Source organism: Typopeltis vanoorti, chromosome 20 (genome assembly GCF_054136105.1).
Source record: "Typopeltis vanoorti isolate ZY-2024b chromosome 20, IOZ_Tvanoo_1.0, whole genome shotgun sequence".
Lineage (NCBI taxonomy): Eukaryota > Metazoa > Arthropoda > Arachnida > Uropygi > Thelyphonidae > Typopeltis > Typopeltis vanoorti.
In genome coordinates, this window is record NC_143568.1 from 12795574 (window position 1) to 12811669 (window position 16096).

The 16096-nt window shown below is 35.2% G+C and overlaps 1 protein-coding gene across 1 annotated transcript in view; it reads left to right on the top strand.

Moving 5' to 3' along the window:
- LOC150095241 (uncharacterized) overlaps nt 1-16096 on the top strand; it is a 267888-nt gene that overhangs the window by 82946 nt on the left and 168846 nt on the right. The gene's annotated exons all lie outside the window — the stretch shown is intronic.

A 16096-nucleotide genomic window follows, 5' to 3' on the forward strand; every position in this document is an offset into this window, starting at 1 on the left:
GTCATCTCATTAGGCCGAATTATTTATTATCATTTTTACTTGGGGTTCCCGCTAGATTCGAATATTTATGAACGGTGCAATAATAAGGAATTCAGGCAAACACAATATTTAGATCAACAAAATAAAACATTTAATATATGATATGGCTAACAAATACAAGAAATCTATTTTAAATTGGAACTACACAATAAACTTAACATATCTTCTTAGGTCACTCACGCCAATTCAAAGTTCTAACTATCATATACAATTCTCAGTCTCAAAACACAAATCTTCTTATCTCAAGTTAATATAACAACTTCACATTTAATCAGTCTTCACAAATCTATCAGCTCAATGTTTATATTCACAGCAGGCAATAAACCACGTAAGCAATATTCCAAGCAAATATATTCCCGGATCTTGAGCATCGGAGATATATTACAGTTAATGCTAGAATAGAGAAACTTATACAACTACTCTTACCAGACAAATTCTTCAATACATCAAATTATTGAGAGAGCACTTATGAATTAACTTAATTAACATTAGCGGAACACACATAATAAAATTTCTCCACAGTTCAAACTATACTACTGTTAGTCGCACTTCACTATTCCAAACAACAGTAATTAGGTACTGATATCTATTCTTATTCACTTTTCTCCAAGTAATCAATATAACCTTTTCCTAGGGCAACATAGAATTTAATCGTAATCCAGATTAACTGGAACTAATCAGAATTTTCGCATTGACTGTCCAGTTTCCTTTTATCTGATAACGGCATCAACCTTTCTTCATAACAACAGCAGATTTCGCTTATAACATTAAACTTTATGTTTCACTACTTATAGGTTCACTTCCGAACACTACACTCATAAATTTCTGCCCTGAGGATTATATAATCTTGGTTCCGCAAAACTCTCTCCTCCTTCTTAATAATAATTCTTCTCTTCCTCTCTATCTTATCTATGACCTTCCTTCTCTCTCTACCCTTTTTTCTCTATCTTCTATATGACCTTCACTCCCACCTTACGTTCGAACGCCACGCTCTCTTCACTCGTGGTTGTTTACGCGTGCGTCTCCATGACAACAGACTAAACGTAAACATTTCGCTAATGTAATGTATGCTCTGTTACTACTACATTTGTGATTACATAACATTAAATATTTTACAAATAAGAACAACATAATATTTAAGCTACTTCTTTAACTTTTTGATTACGTATACAGTTAAATATAAATTAACATTTTACGTTACACCACATATATTTAGTTATACAAAATTCTAAACATATTATTATTTTATAAACTAATAATAGGTCAAGTTTTGAGTAAATATTTAATTAGTAATTCTTAATTAAGGGATAATAAATAAATTTATATGAGCCATGATTACTATTTAATAAGCAATGTTAAATGTGAATGAAAAATAATAAATTACATAACATAGCTTCATTCACAATTTAACATAGGCTCACCCTTTCTTTGAAAAATTTTTATTATAAGAAAAATTTTTCTTTTGACACTAGGCTCCTTTAAAAAAAAACTGGATTACATATTTCCTTTTCGATTTCTTAAGTAATACCTAGTTTTACTGAAACTTGGTTCCTTATTATGTTTTGTGCCATTATTCCCTTTCACTTTATCATCAATTCTCTTATTACTATTATTATCACTTTCTGCATGTCTTTCAAGTTTGTAGTATAGGATTCTCTTCTTTGAATTAAATTAACGTTCTCCATTATTAGAATTAGGTTTTTGTTGTCTCACAACTCTGTGGTTTGTTCTACAATATAGATTAGACATTTTACCAAAATTGACTTCAACCTTTAGTTTGCTATTAGTGGTAACTTCTGATTTGGGCTTTGTCACTACTACTTTTTGTTCATCAGTAAGAAGAGGAGTATCAGATTGAATGTGTACATGAGAGTTATTACCACTATTTCTATTAGATGATTGATTCACAGCTGATTTTTCTTCAGTAGATGGTCCTGATTCAAGTGGCAATCTAAACCGTTTTGTTTGATACTTAGTCCTATCACAATCATGAATTTCATTTCTTCTGATATATCTCCTTTTGTTCATCAGGGTTATTTCCTTCTTAGAAAAGTCACAAGAAAATTGATATCTTGCTAGGAAGTTTGTTCCCAAGATAATGTGAGAATCTAGATTGGAAGTAGTGGGGACAACAAGTAGGTCTTGCCACACGTACAGTCCAAATTCTGGTAGGTATATTCTTGCTCGAAGCTTTTCATATGCCACAAAGTTTGAGTCTGACAGAGAAGTAATCCTTACAGGTTGTCTCAGCTTGGCAGTGCTCTTCCACAGTTTGTTCTTTAATGTTAGGAAATAATCCATCCTGATGGTAGAGGCATTGCATCCTGTATCTAATAAGATGTCACATTTAGAGCCCAGGATATCACCTCTAATTCTCATCATTCTCTCATTAGATGTTTGATAATTTTGAATTCTTTTATTTCTTCTGTGGGGTTTGTATCCAAACTTTGAGTTCCATCTGTTATTAGAGTAGTTTCCCTTGTTATAGAAACAATTCCTGGCATAATGTCCAATTTTGTTGCAATTGTAACACTTAAGAGGATTTCTTTGCTTTGTCTCTGTCTTGGATTGAGGGATAGCAGACATTTGTTGTCTAACATCATTTAATCCTCGGATTACCTCATCTAGGCTACTTAAAATAGGTTGACTTTGTTTTTCAACCTCATGCTTGATCATCTCATCAATTTTATTTGTAGTGTGGTTTTGATTTTCTTGAGACTTCAAATTAATAGCTGATAACTGTCTCACAACTTCATTAAGACTATCCATTATTGGCTGATTTAACTTATTCACCTCCTGGTGAATTAAGGATTTCACTTCTGTCATCAGTTTCTTGTCCATTTGCTCTTTACTCTCTGTCACGTAGTTTACACTACTTGAATTTTCTCCAGTATTCTTTGCTTTTCCCTTTTCAACTTTACTTCTCCTTTCTATTTCTGATTGGTTGAATGAACTATCAGTTTTATTCACGACATTCACAAGACTTGCATTGGTTGAGGGATAAAGGTCACCTAGTATTTGTTCTTTTTCCTTAACACTTTTGAGACACTCTTCTAAAGTAGAAATTTTCTTCTTGTAGGCTGTTTCTCTTAATTCTTGCCTAACACCTTGTCTAAATTGTTGGAACACAGCCCAATCTAAGTGAGGTTTATCTTCACCAGTAACATTCAAACTGTTGGCCAATGTTAATAACCGATTGTGAAAATCAGTAACAGTCTCTTTATCCTTTTGAACAATTTTCTGCAATTTCCACAAGTTAGGACCTACACTTCTAAGTTTACAAAATTGAGACAATAAGGTGTCTTTAAATTTGGAATACTCAAAAGTTTCTCGAAGTATTGGAGAAGAATGCAAAAATGTTTTTGCTTTACCTACCAATTTACTTCTAATCAGAACTAGCAATTGAAAATCAGTCCAACCTGCAATTTCTCTAAGTTTTTCAACATAGGTAAAGAAAAATAGTACATCATCTGATTCTTCACCTGAAAATTGGGGAAAAACCTCTTGCGGGTTTACAGTACGAAAAAATTCACTGTCATTCATTTCAGAGTTTGATGTGACAGCCATAGTGATTAATAAATTACTATCTCAATAAATACAATAAATACATATAAATCTTTCTACCTTAAAATAAACTTTTATCTTTGCCTGAGTCCAGATTATAACCAGTTCACTGTGATTTAATTATTTCACTTTCCAAATTCCAGGGAGTACTTCTACAATTATTATTACTAAAACTTAAATTCAATTTCTTAATTTATAGTTGTTAAATTTAATTACTATCAATTAAATCACATCCTGCCGACTGCGCCATTTGTCGTGACGACTTTTTTCTGTCATGTTCTAATTTACCATCTAGTCTTAAGTCACTTTTATAAATAAAATAACTAATTACGAAGTGATCACCGATCCAAAAATAGGGAAATTTATATTTATACTGCGCCACCCTATTCTTAGATTAGTCTATATAAATAGTAGGATCAATTCTAAATTAGTTTAGCAGTCATCTCATTAGGCCGAATTATTTATTATCATTTTTACTTGGGGTTCCCGCTAGATTCGAATATTTATGAACGGTGCAATAATAAGGAATTCAGGCAAACACAATATTTAGATCAACAAAATAAAACATTTAATATATGATATGGCTAACAAATACAAGAAATCTATTTTAAATTGGAACTACACAATAAACTTAACATATCTTCTTAGGTCACTCACGCCAATTCAAAGTTCTAACTATCATATACAATTCTCAGTCTCAAAACACAAATCTTCTTATCTCAAGTTAATATAACAACTTCACATTTAATCAGTCTTCACAAATCTATCAGCTCAATGTTTATATTCACAGCAGGCAATAAACCACGTAAGCAATATTCCAAGCAAATATATTCCCGGATCTTGAGCATCGGAGATATATTACAGTTAATGCTAGAATAGAGAAACTTATACAACTACTCTTACCAGACAAATTCTTCAATACATCAAATTATTGAGAGAGCACTTATGAATTAACTTAATTAACATTAGCGGAACACACATAATAAAATTTCTCCACAGTTCAAACTATACTACTGTTAGTCGCACTTCACTATTCCAAACAACAGTAATTAGGTACTGATATCTATTCTTATTCACTTTTCTCCAAGTAATCAATATAACCTTTTCCTAGGGCAACATAGAATTTAATCGTAATCCAGATTAACTGGAACTAATCAGAATTTTCGCATTGACTGTCCAGTTTCCTTTTATCTGATAACGGCATCAACCTTTCTTCATAACAACAGCAGATTTCGCTTATAACATTAAACTTTATGTTTCACTACTTATAGGTTCACTTCCGAACACTACACTCATAAATTTCTGCCCTGAGGATTATATAATCTTGGTTCCGCAAAACTCTCCTCCTTCTTAATAATAATTCTTCTCTTCCTCTCTATCTTATCTATGACCTTCCTTCTCTCTCTACCCTTTTTTCTCTATCTTCTATATGACCTTCACTCCCACCTTACGTTCGAACGCCACGCTCTCTTCACTCGTGGTTGTTTACGCGTGCGTCTCCATGACAACACACTAAACGTAAACATTTCGCTAATGTAATGTATGCTCTGTTACTACTACATTTGTGATTACATAACATTAAATATTTTACAAATAAGAACAACATAATATTTAAGCTACTTCTTTAACTTTTTGATTACGTATACAGTTAAATATAAATTAACATTTTACGTTACACCACATATATTTAGTTATACAAAATTCTAAACATATTATTATTTTATAAACTAATAATAGGTCAAGTTTTGAGTAAATATTTAATTAGTAATTCTTAATTAAGGGATAATAAATAAATTTATATGAGCCATGATTACTATTTAATAAGCAATGTTAAATGTGAATGAAAAATAATAAATTACATAACATAGCTTCATTCACAATTTAACAATATGAATTAGTAAGATTAATTCAAAATTAGTTAGCAGTCTTTTTACTCATTCAGGCCGATGGTATTTATTTTCTTTCCTTCTGGGATTCCCGCTAGATCCGAATTTTTGTGAACGGTGCAGTAAAAAGAAATTCAGGCAAACACAATATTTAAATTAACAAACAAAACATTTAATATATGGTTATATGACAAAATACATGTATTCCACTTTTAAATATGATAATTCAGTCAAGCTAGTACATCAGGTCAAGTCATTCACAATAAATCAATCTTCCAAACTTTCACATACAATTTCACAGTTTCAGAATCACAAAGTTCTGAAATAAGTATACTCAACTTATTACAATAGAAATTCTTATTTAAACAGTTTCCTTGTGTCTCTCAGCTACACTCTACGATTAACTCATAACAGGCACTAACCACGGTAGATATCATTTCAATGTCTATAGTTTCAATTCTCAGCCTCGATGGTAAGCTACAGTTAATGTTACAAACAGCGCAACGGAACTAATACTTAAATCTTCATACACTGAAATAAACTAATGTGACTGTCCTTACCAGAAATAATCTTCAGTACTTCCAATATTTTGTGAGCACACTTTCAATTTGTATTTATCATACTTGCGAAACACATTTATAAAAATTCTCCAAGGTTATAACTAAGCCTTATTAATCGTGCTTCAAAACTCCAGATAAAAACTATAAGGTACATTAATTATTCTTATTTTTCATTCATCAACTAGTTTAACTCCGTACAATTCCTTTTTTCGTAGTATAGAAATAAGTCGTAATTGTAGACTGACTGGATTTATTCAGAATTCTTCTTTGAATGTCCAGTTCTCCAATTATCCGATTACGGCAATAATTTCCTTTATTACTACGGCTGACTTTGCTTTCAGCCAACTATAAGATTCACTTATGAAAAAAAATCTACTCAATTCTTCCCTAAGAACCTTTTAATTACTTCTACTTCTTTAGTTTACTTCCTTGCTACCTTATAGTTCCAAAGTTCCGTTCCGACTCTCACTTACAACTACGTATCTATTTTCTCTCTTCTCCACAAACGCTCCCTTCACACGCGCCCGTTTATTTTCACGCGTCTCCATGACAACCGATAGACGTAAACATTCTCGCGAATGTTACATTACGCTATACAACTACATTGAGTTATTACATAACATTAAGCTTTCACAAAAGGAATAAATAGAATGATCGCATTTCAATAAATGCGCAGTTAAACTACAAATACAAGTTCTTACAATATTGACATAACAATAAATAAAACAGCTTAATAACATTTAATACAGAATCTATTTACCATTAACACATTTCTTTGATTAAGCAATTAAATATTTGACATAATTAAGGTAGTTATATAATATCAATTATAATTTATGTTATTTACATCAAATAATATTTACAAATATAGTTCTTGTGACGGAAAGTCATGTTGGATTCTGAATCAAACAACATTTATTCTAATTTCTACATAATCAGAATCCAACAAAGGCTTACTCTTCCTTTAAAAAAAAATTATTTATTTTTTTTTATTATTAGGTTCCTTCATGGAGGAACCTAGATTACATATTTCTTTTCCGATTTCTCAAGTAGTACCTAGTTTGAATGAAACTTGGTTCCTTATCATGATTTGTGCATTTATTCTCATTCTGTTCCTCATTAAGTTTCTTATTACTGTCATTAACAAATTCCGCATGTCTTTTATGTCTGTAGTATGGGATCGTCTCTTCCAAATTCAATTCATGCTCTGTATTAATATCACTGTGTTTGGGCTGTTTTGTAATATTTGTGTTCCGTCTGTAATTACTTCTTCTATGGTAATTCCTTTCCTTTCCCAATATTGCTTCTAAAGAATCTCCTAGGCAGACTAATTTGTCAGGTCTCTTCTTGAACAATTTCAGTCGGTCTGAGTGGACAACCAGAGTTCTTTTCATTCCTGTAGATTCTCTTATTCGAAAGTTGACAGGAGATGTCTTTTCAACAACTTCATAAGGTCCTATTGCACATTTTCCAAACTTTCCTGTTCTCTTGTTACTATGATCTTGTCGCAAAAGTACTAAGCTCCCAGGTTTTAATTCCTTATAGGTTCTTAGTTTATTAGCATAGGCTCTAGCCTTTTGTGAGCTGTTTTGACTGGCTTCTGCTACTAGATCATATGCAATTTTGTTCTCAGAGATCATATTGTTAAGATACTGATCAATGTCTGGGAATTCTGAGTTTGCATGCGTGTTCTTGAAGTCACTGGGAAACAGTGGTTCAAAACCATATAAAACTACAGCAGGGGCTTCTTTTATGGCAGCATGCAGGGCTGTCCTACAGGCAAAAAGGGTGTGCGGAAGGAATTTATCCCAATTATACAAGTGATTATCAGCAAGTTTGGATAGGGTTTGTTTCAGCGTACGATTCATCCTTTCACACATTCCATTTCCTTGGGGGTGATAAGGAGTAGTGAAAAGCTTTTTTATCTTCAGGAACGTCACGACAAATATAGTTCTTGTGACGGAAAGTCATGTTGGATTCTGAATCAAACAACATTTATTCTAATTTCTACATAATCAGAATCCAACACTGGATACCTTGAATACATGCCAGCATGATTAAACGTTGGCATTCTCTGTTTACAGAAAATCCAAAATCAGTTAATAGATTCTTGGAAAATTGATTTGCTCTGATCATAACGTCCTGACTACTGAACTTTGACTGCATTCACAATACTTCTTAAAATCAGAAAAATATTAACATCCCAACCATACTTGCCCCCTCCACCCATGCAAGATATAGACTAACTGAATCCATCAAAATGATTAACCAGATTAACTTGACTCTGAGACCTTTTATTGGTTAACTGAATGTTATTTTAACATTCACTGTCATTGTGGCTGACAGCTACTTAGTTAGATGTCACTGGATGATGTATTGTCACTTCCATATATCCTATAGTTTTGGGAGTGAAGCCTCCTGCTAGGGGAAGTGGTAGCATATGAAAGGTCACAAATGTTACATCATTAATGACTTCCAGATGTTATGAAGTATAATTCCTTGGTTTCTATTTAGTGTGAACCTGATGAAAGTATTCTCTTCTAAGTAATCATGTAGGAAGCTTTCCAATCTATAATGTGATGTTCGCGAGGATATGTGCAAAGAGTCTGCTTCTTCTCTCTTATTTTCAACATGACCATGTTCTTTTATACGGATTTTGAACCTTTCTGCTAGTTTGACTCACATACACCTTTCTGCAAGAACAGGGAATCTTGTATATCCCAGGATATTTGTAGAAAGGAACATTGTCTTTAGGGGAATGTAGGAAACTCTGTAAGCTGTTAACTGGTTTGAAGACTGTTGTTACATTGACCAATTTTAATAAATGTGCTATTTTTCTTGATTCTTGATTTCTGTTGCCACTGACTACATACTTCCTGCACGAAAATAGATTAATCGCCGCACAAGCTTTTTATCGATCTCAACCAGCCTTTCTTCTGTTCGATGTGCCTTCCTTCTGTAAAACAGCTACTGAACCTAGGCAATCGAGTTGAAAACCTCAAACAACACCTTAATACTATGATCATACTTTCTCTTCCAAAATCCAAAAGCTGGAAACTAAGGTCAAGATACTCGACAACAAGTGCCCGCTAACGAACTCCATCACCTAATCGCATCAACAGTACACAAGTCGCTCAAGGCCGGAAAAAAAAAAAAAGGCGACTCAACCATTATTCTGAACTTTACAGCAGAAAATAGTAAATCATTAAAAGAAGACATCAGCAAATTAGCAAGAGAATGCAACTTCAGTCCCAGAAATATCGTCAAATGCCATCTGAAACAATGGCATTTGACGCTATGGCATAAACAAAAGAAAGGATGGAACGAACTTCCTGCGTCTCGTGAAAGTAACCTGTGACACACCGACAAACATATGCAAATTAATAACGATGTAAACAACAAGCTAAGGACACTTGCTCCCAATTGTATGTGCGTCCTCTGCCTGATTTTCTTTTGCCCAGAGGGAACAAAGACGTCACCTCCGAAGACAACTAGAAGAAACACGTCATAGAGTATAAACAAACCAAGCTAGTGCAAAAATCAAGTGACGCCACCAAGGAGACCAGTATGCAGGCACTGGATAAGAAACGTGCAAGACCCTTGTGGTCAAATCATCGTAAATGTACTCACATATATGATGTGAGTACATTTACATGCCTCACAGAACTTTGCACATCGATTTTACCAATATCCGTGGCCTCAGCTCCAACCTTAATAGTCTCCACTACCATCTGCAGTCCACCAAACTCCCACCTACTCTTTTTGACAGAAACTCAAATCTCATCCTCTCCCAGCACTAGCCATCTCAACCTTCCAAACTACACACTATTTAACTCCTTTTGACCCAAGAGTGGCATCTGTGCATATCTGCTCTGACATACTCTGCCAGAGAGCACTTAACCTAGAATCGCCCAACATCGACCTTCTTTGGTTAAAAATATCCCTCCCCCACTCAGTCAAATTCATCTGCTGTCTCTATCACTCTCCTTATACCACCAACCACTCTGAGCTCTTTAATTTCCTATCCTTAAAAGTTGATTTTCTCCATTCCCATTCTCCTAACAGTGAAATCATTCTTCTAGGTGATTTTAATGTCCGTAACACCAACTGGCTTTCTTCTTCCAGTTGTACAGATTCTGCAGGCAAAGATGCTGAAACATTTGCCATCACTAACGACCTTACACAAATTGTTCACATGCCGACCAGAACACCAGATACTCTAGATCTCTTTCTTACCAATGACCCTTCCAAATATGCAGTGAATGTAGTGAGCTCTCCCCCCTCCCCCCTTCCCCCCTTCCCCCCGGGTAATTCACAACCTAGTGCTGATCTCCTCCCTCATGCAACAATGCTTACACAGTCACTCCCATACAAAAGTAGTTTGGTATTATAACAGTGCCAAATGGGACAGCCTCTGAGACTACTATGCTTTATTCGATTAGTTGGACTATCGTTTTCAGTCTTCCAATCCAAACATATACACCTAACTTATCACGAAAGTAATCCTCACTGGCATGAAATCATACATTCCCTCACACTTCTCTGAACTGCCGTCCCCTATCTAAACTCTGGTTCTCCAAAATTTGTGCCAAGGCTTTTTTTTTTTTTTTTGGCTGTACAAATGAAAATCAAGCATACCACAACTAGCTCAAATCAAGTTGAAATCAATATGCAAGAAATTTATCAATGCTTCCAAAACAGAATTTTAACCAGTCTTCCCCCAGACAAAAAGCAGGAAACTTACAGCCTGTCCAAACAGCAACCATGCCTTTTGGTTTCTTGCCAAAGCAGTTGGTCATAGCTTTTGAGCTACACTATTCCCACCCCTATCATACCCAGATGGCTCAATTGCAACATCTCCCACTGAAAAAGCTAATCTCCTGGCAAAGAGCCAAGAGATTAGCTTTTTCTTTGCCTCCAATGCATGCATAACTGACAATGGCAAACGTCCTCCAGTCATTCCAACTACCCAACATAGAATGCCCCCCTGCATCCTTTTTCCAGAAAGAGATCATAAACCTGTTATCTAAATTAGACACAATATAAGTCTCCTGACCCTATTGGCATTCCTCCAGTTGTACTGAAGGTCTGTGCACCAGAATTGACTCCTATGTCATCTGTACATACTCTTACTCCACTGGTATATACCCCAAAGCCTGGAAATTGTCCTATATTCAACTCATTCCTAAAGAGGGTGACAAATTACTGCCATCTAACTATTGCCCTATCTTAGCTCTTAACCTTAGTTCTATCTAAACTGATGGAGAAAACCATCAATTCTAAACTCCTATTCTACCTTGAAGGTACCCAACTATTAAGCGACCATCAGTACAGATTCCGTCGATGCCTGCTCAGATTTACTCTCATATATCCCCCATCTCTGGACAAATGCCGTGGAGAAATTTGGTGAATTCCAAGTGGTTGCACTTGATATCTCTAAAGCCTTTGACCAAGTGTGGTACAATGGCTTACTAAACAAACTCCTATCATTTGGACTGTATACAGATAATCTGAACCACTCCCCAAATACTCTAGATCTCTTTCGTTCCAATGAACCTTCCAAATATGCAGTGAATGTAGTGAGCCCCCCCCCAGTAATTCCTACCACAACTTAGTGCTGATCTCCTCCCCCATGCAACAACACTAAAGTTGTTGTATGGGGGAGGTGATGGTGTATGGCTCCCTATCCTCTCACCATCCAACATCTAATGCTGGAGTCCCGCAAGGTTCAGTTCTCTCACCGATCCTCTTCCTTTTGTATATCAATTACCTCTTCAGTTGACCTCCATCCCAATACACAGTTTTGCAGATGACAGCACATTGCACTCCTACCTTTCACTTGATAAATCTTATCCTACACAACTCACTTCATCAATCACAGAACATCAATCACAACTTCCCTTAATTCTGACCTTCAAGCCATCCTCCAATGGGGCTCAGATAACCTCGTCAACTTCCTCATCAAAAACCCAGTTCCGCCTTATTTCTCACAAAAAATAACCATTTTCCCCCAGTATTATTTTTGATACTCAAATTTCCAGACAAGATGAGATTTCTTTTCTCTTCTCGGAATTACCTTAACATCAGGCCTTTCCTGACATAAACACATCACAACCATTGCATCCTCAACTTCCAAAAAACTAGGATTTCTCTTTCACTCAAGACGTTACTTCACCTCTAAACTGTTAACCTTTTACAAATCACAAATCTGCCCAGCTATCTAATACTCTTCTCACATTTGGAGTGGGGCTCCTAAAAACTCCCTGAAAATCCTTGACTCAATACAGAGGAGAGCAATTAGACTGATAAATGACCCATCTCTTACCATCTCATTCCCCTCACTTTCACATAGATGTTTGGTCTCTGCAATTTGTATATTCTATAAATATTTCCATGGAAAATGTTCATCTGAAACAGTATTAATAATTCCTCCGCTCTGTACTAAGCCCTTGGAACACATACAGCTGCCGCCCAACATCCTTTCACAGTACACCTTGAAACCCACAGAACAAGTTTCTTTTCCTCCTCCTCCATCGCTGCTACAGCTGCACTGTTGAATAGTCTTCCCCTGACATATTTTCCAAGGAATACAATATACAGGGTTTTAAATCAAATATAAACAAGTTTCTCCTTTCCCAACCCACTACCCATATATATATACATAATATTCTGATATTATGTATATATATGGGTACTAATATACATAGGTTGATCAGCCAACCTCTCATGTATGGGTTCAACATTAAAAAGAAAAAAAAAACACTCCATCCAGTTTAAATCTAGTATAGAAAACCTTACCCTCCATCATTCCAGCATAATGGTCAGTTTTGATGTTTCCTCTCTGTTCACTAATGTTCCACATAAAAGACACCTTCGATCTTATCTAAACTGAATTTCCTCTTGGTATCTCAACCTTGTTACAATCACTTCACTGTGAACTTAGGCTATTTTGCTTGGCACAAACTGCATTTGCAAATCACACACACACACACACACACACACACACACACACACACACACACACACACACACACACACACACACACACACACACACACTCTTCCTGCTGTTTAAGCTTTTCATCAGCTCATTTACAATAATAGCCCTCTTTCTCAATTACTTTTTATCATGATGAACTTACTATACACATAAATTATGTAAGTAAAGACAAAATAAAGCATATAGCAGTGTATAATAGTATATAGTATAATTCAGCATAGTATAGTATAATAATATATATAACATTATAGTATAATAATATAATATATACTGCTCAACAAAATTAACAAAGCATGTAGAAAATGTGGTGTAACTCATGTAGTTTGCTATGTAGTAGGACAAGATTTGGTATGGTACAGTAGAATAGCTATGAAATCAGGCAGCAATATGAAACATCAGACAATTATAACGGACATTATGCAGGGTGGTGGGGGGGTATAAGAATTACCAAAATAATCATGTTGCATAAGTCAACACAATATATTTGAAAAAATGGTCACATAGCATCATTGTGTTGTATGATCCCTCACTGCTAAACAGGCCTGACAAGAATACATATACAATTGTTAATGTTCAGTATAAGGGTGTCTATAAGATTCTGTGGCAACAAATCTCATTCATTCACCAGAGCAGACCAGCTCACTAAATGACCAAGATGATGCTATCTGCATGTAATGCATTATAAATGTCCAACATTCGTTTGATACCTTCAGTTTCAGGATACTCCTCCACCTCTTGAACTCTATGGGAAGTGACAGTCTCATGCATGAGAAGAAAATCTGGGCCAACTGTAAAAAGTCAACTCATTGGGTTTAAGAATCTGTTCCCAGTACCTCTGTGGAATTCGGTATCCTTGTCAAACCAATGAAGAGAGGTGCTGCAGTTATTGTTCATTATTTTGCCCCACTCAAGAACACTGCCTCTGCCAGAATGTCCCTTTCTCTGCTATTGGTGGAATAGTATTGCATTGATCATCCTTTCCAGAAAAAACAATGTATAGAATCCATTCGGAGGCTTAAACAGGGCTCATTAGAAAATAAAACTCTATCCCGTTTGTCAGGACTCGGTCACATGTTATTGCACCAGTTTCAGCAAGCTTTGCAGTGATTTGCGGTTAATGGGATACCACTGGCTTCCTTGCATAGTCTACTTGAATTGAGCATTCTTAACACAGTCTGGTTAGACATGTTTTCATCTGAGGCTGCAGCAACCTGAGGAGACAGTTGGAGACAGGACATCATAGAGTTCCACCTTGTTAAAGCCACACAACAGTTTGTTGTGGTTGATGTAGCCCTCAGGTGATCTTGGTCAACTCTATAATGGTTCCTGTTTCTTAAAATTGCATCCATAGTGCTGAGATGACATTTCATGACACATTAAGTCTACATGTCATCTTTGACTGTGATAGTCTGACTTCAAGTCATTCAACTGCTCGCCATCTCAAAGAATCATTTAAATCATGACAACTTGCCATCCTGAAGGTATGGAAGATGTGGCTAAACCACTGAGCAAGTAAATAAACTGGAATGAAGTCATCTGGTCACAACCTGTATTTGTATAGGCATGATTTGTATTATGTGTAGACCTGTTGAATGGGAGATCAGTTTCTATTGGATATTTGAAATTTGCATGCCAGGATGCCTATTGTATCTAATATTTGTTTTCGGAGACAGTGTCAAAAATATAAAAAAAAATTCATGGATTAGAGCTAGTTGTTGAATGTTTTTTCACTTTGTTATAAATTAAAGATACCAAAAAAGTATGTTTTTGTTTAATCCATTATCCAAGTGTAAGTTAACCATGCTACCGGCCAAGATGTCTATAGACGTCAAGGTTATCATGGATGCGAAGTGCATATTAAAATTGTAATACCATTGATATTACATTGAAATATATGATGGATATGAAGTGTATGAGGATGTGTATTTGATCCACAATGGCCGGTAAGGTGGTTAACAAAGTTTGTGTATGAAGAACTTCACCACAAGACTGCTTGTATGTAGAGGCTAATGACTTCACATTAATTGCCTTCGTATCCAATATTGCAAACCACACACCCTTTCATGCGTGTGTGTAATGCTATGAATTATAGGAAGGACCACTACCCAGACCAGTTTCGACCTTTATTGAGATACTGTTAAAGCGCAAGGGTAACGCTCTCCAAAAACTCTGGGTGATCTAGAAGATCACTCTAAATCTCACTGAGTGATTATAAAGGATCACTATTAAACTCATCACTCCTGACCTCAATCACTCCAGGACAAAAATCTCAGCAGTGGGTTCACTCAGTAACAGATGAAACCTACCACCGAGCCCAAAGAAGAACATTATTAAATATCATCAGTGAGAGCCAGACACAGAAGAATTAGAAAGGTTGAAGTAATGCAGCAGTCATATATTTTCCATATACAATTGGGTTAAACATGTAACACCTTATTATTAAAATACTCTGGTTAGAGCTAGTTGCTGAAAGTATTTGCACTTAGTTATAAATAAATTAAATTAAAGATGCCAAGAAATTATATTCTTGTTTAATCCTTTATCCAAGTATAAGCAAACAAAAGTTGCACATGAAACATCTTCATAACAGAGCTACATGAGGCTAATGATTTTGCATTAATTGCCTTAGTAATAATTTCTCATTTTTTGGCATCTTTAATTTAATTTATAACCAAGTGAAAAACTTTCAACAGCTAGCTCTAATCCAGAATATTTTAATAATGTATTACACCTTTTCACAGTGACTTTGGGTTCGAAGTTTCTCTGGACTAAATACCAGCTAATTACTATATTTATTTTATTTCTCTCTTCTTTTAATTTTTTTTTTTTTTATATCTCTTCTCTTTACTTAGAATTTGGGATTGATCTACGAACTCTAAATGGGTGATCCCCCAGCGGGAAAACTTAGAGAGTTTGAGCAGGCATTTGCACAATTCAGAAGTTTTTATGACTTCTTGCAAACAAAATAGTTTGATTGACTCCAGGTTGAGCATGAGAAGCCCACAACCGCTTCAATCAACAACAGACCAGAGTTCCAGACTCTTTACT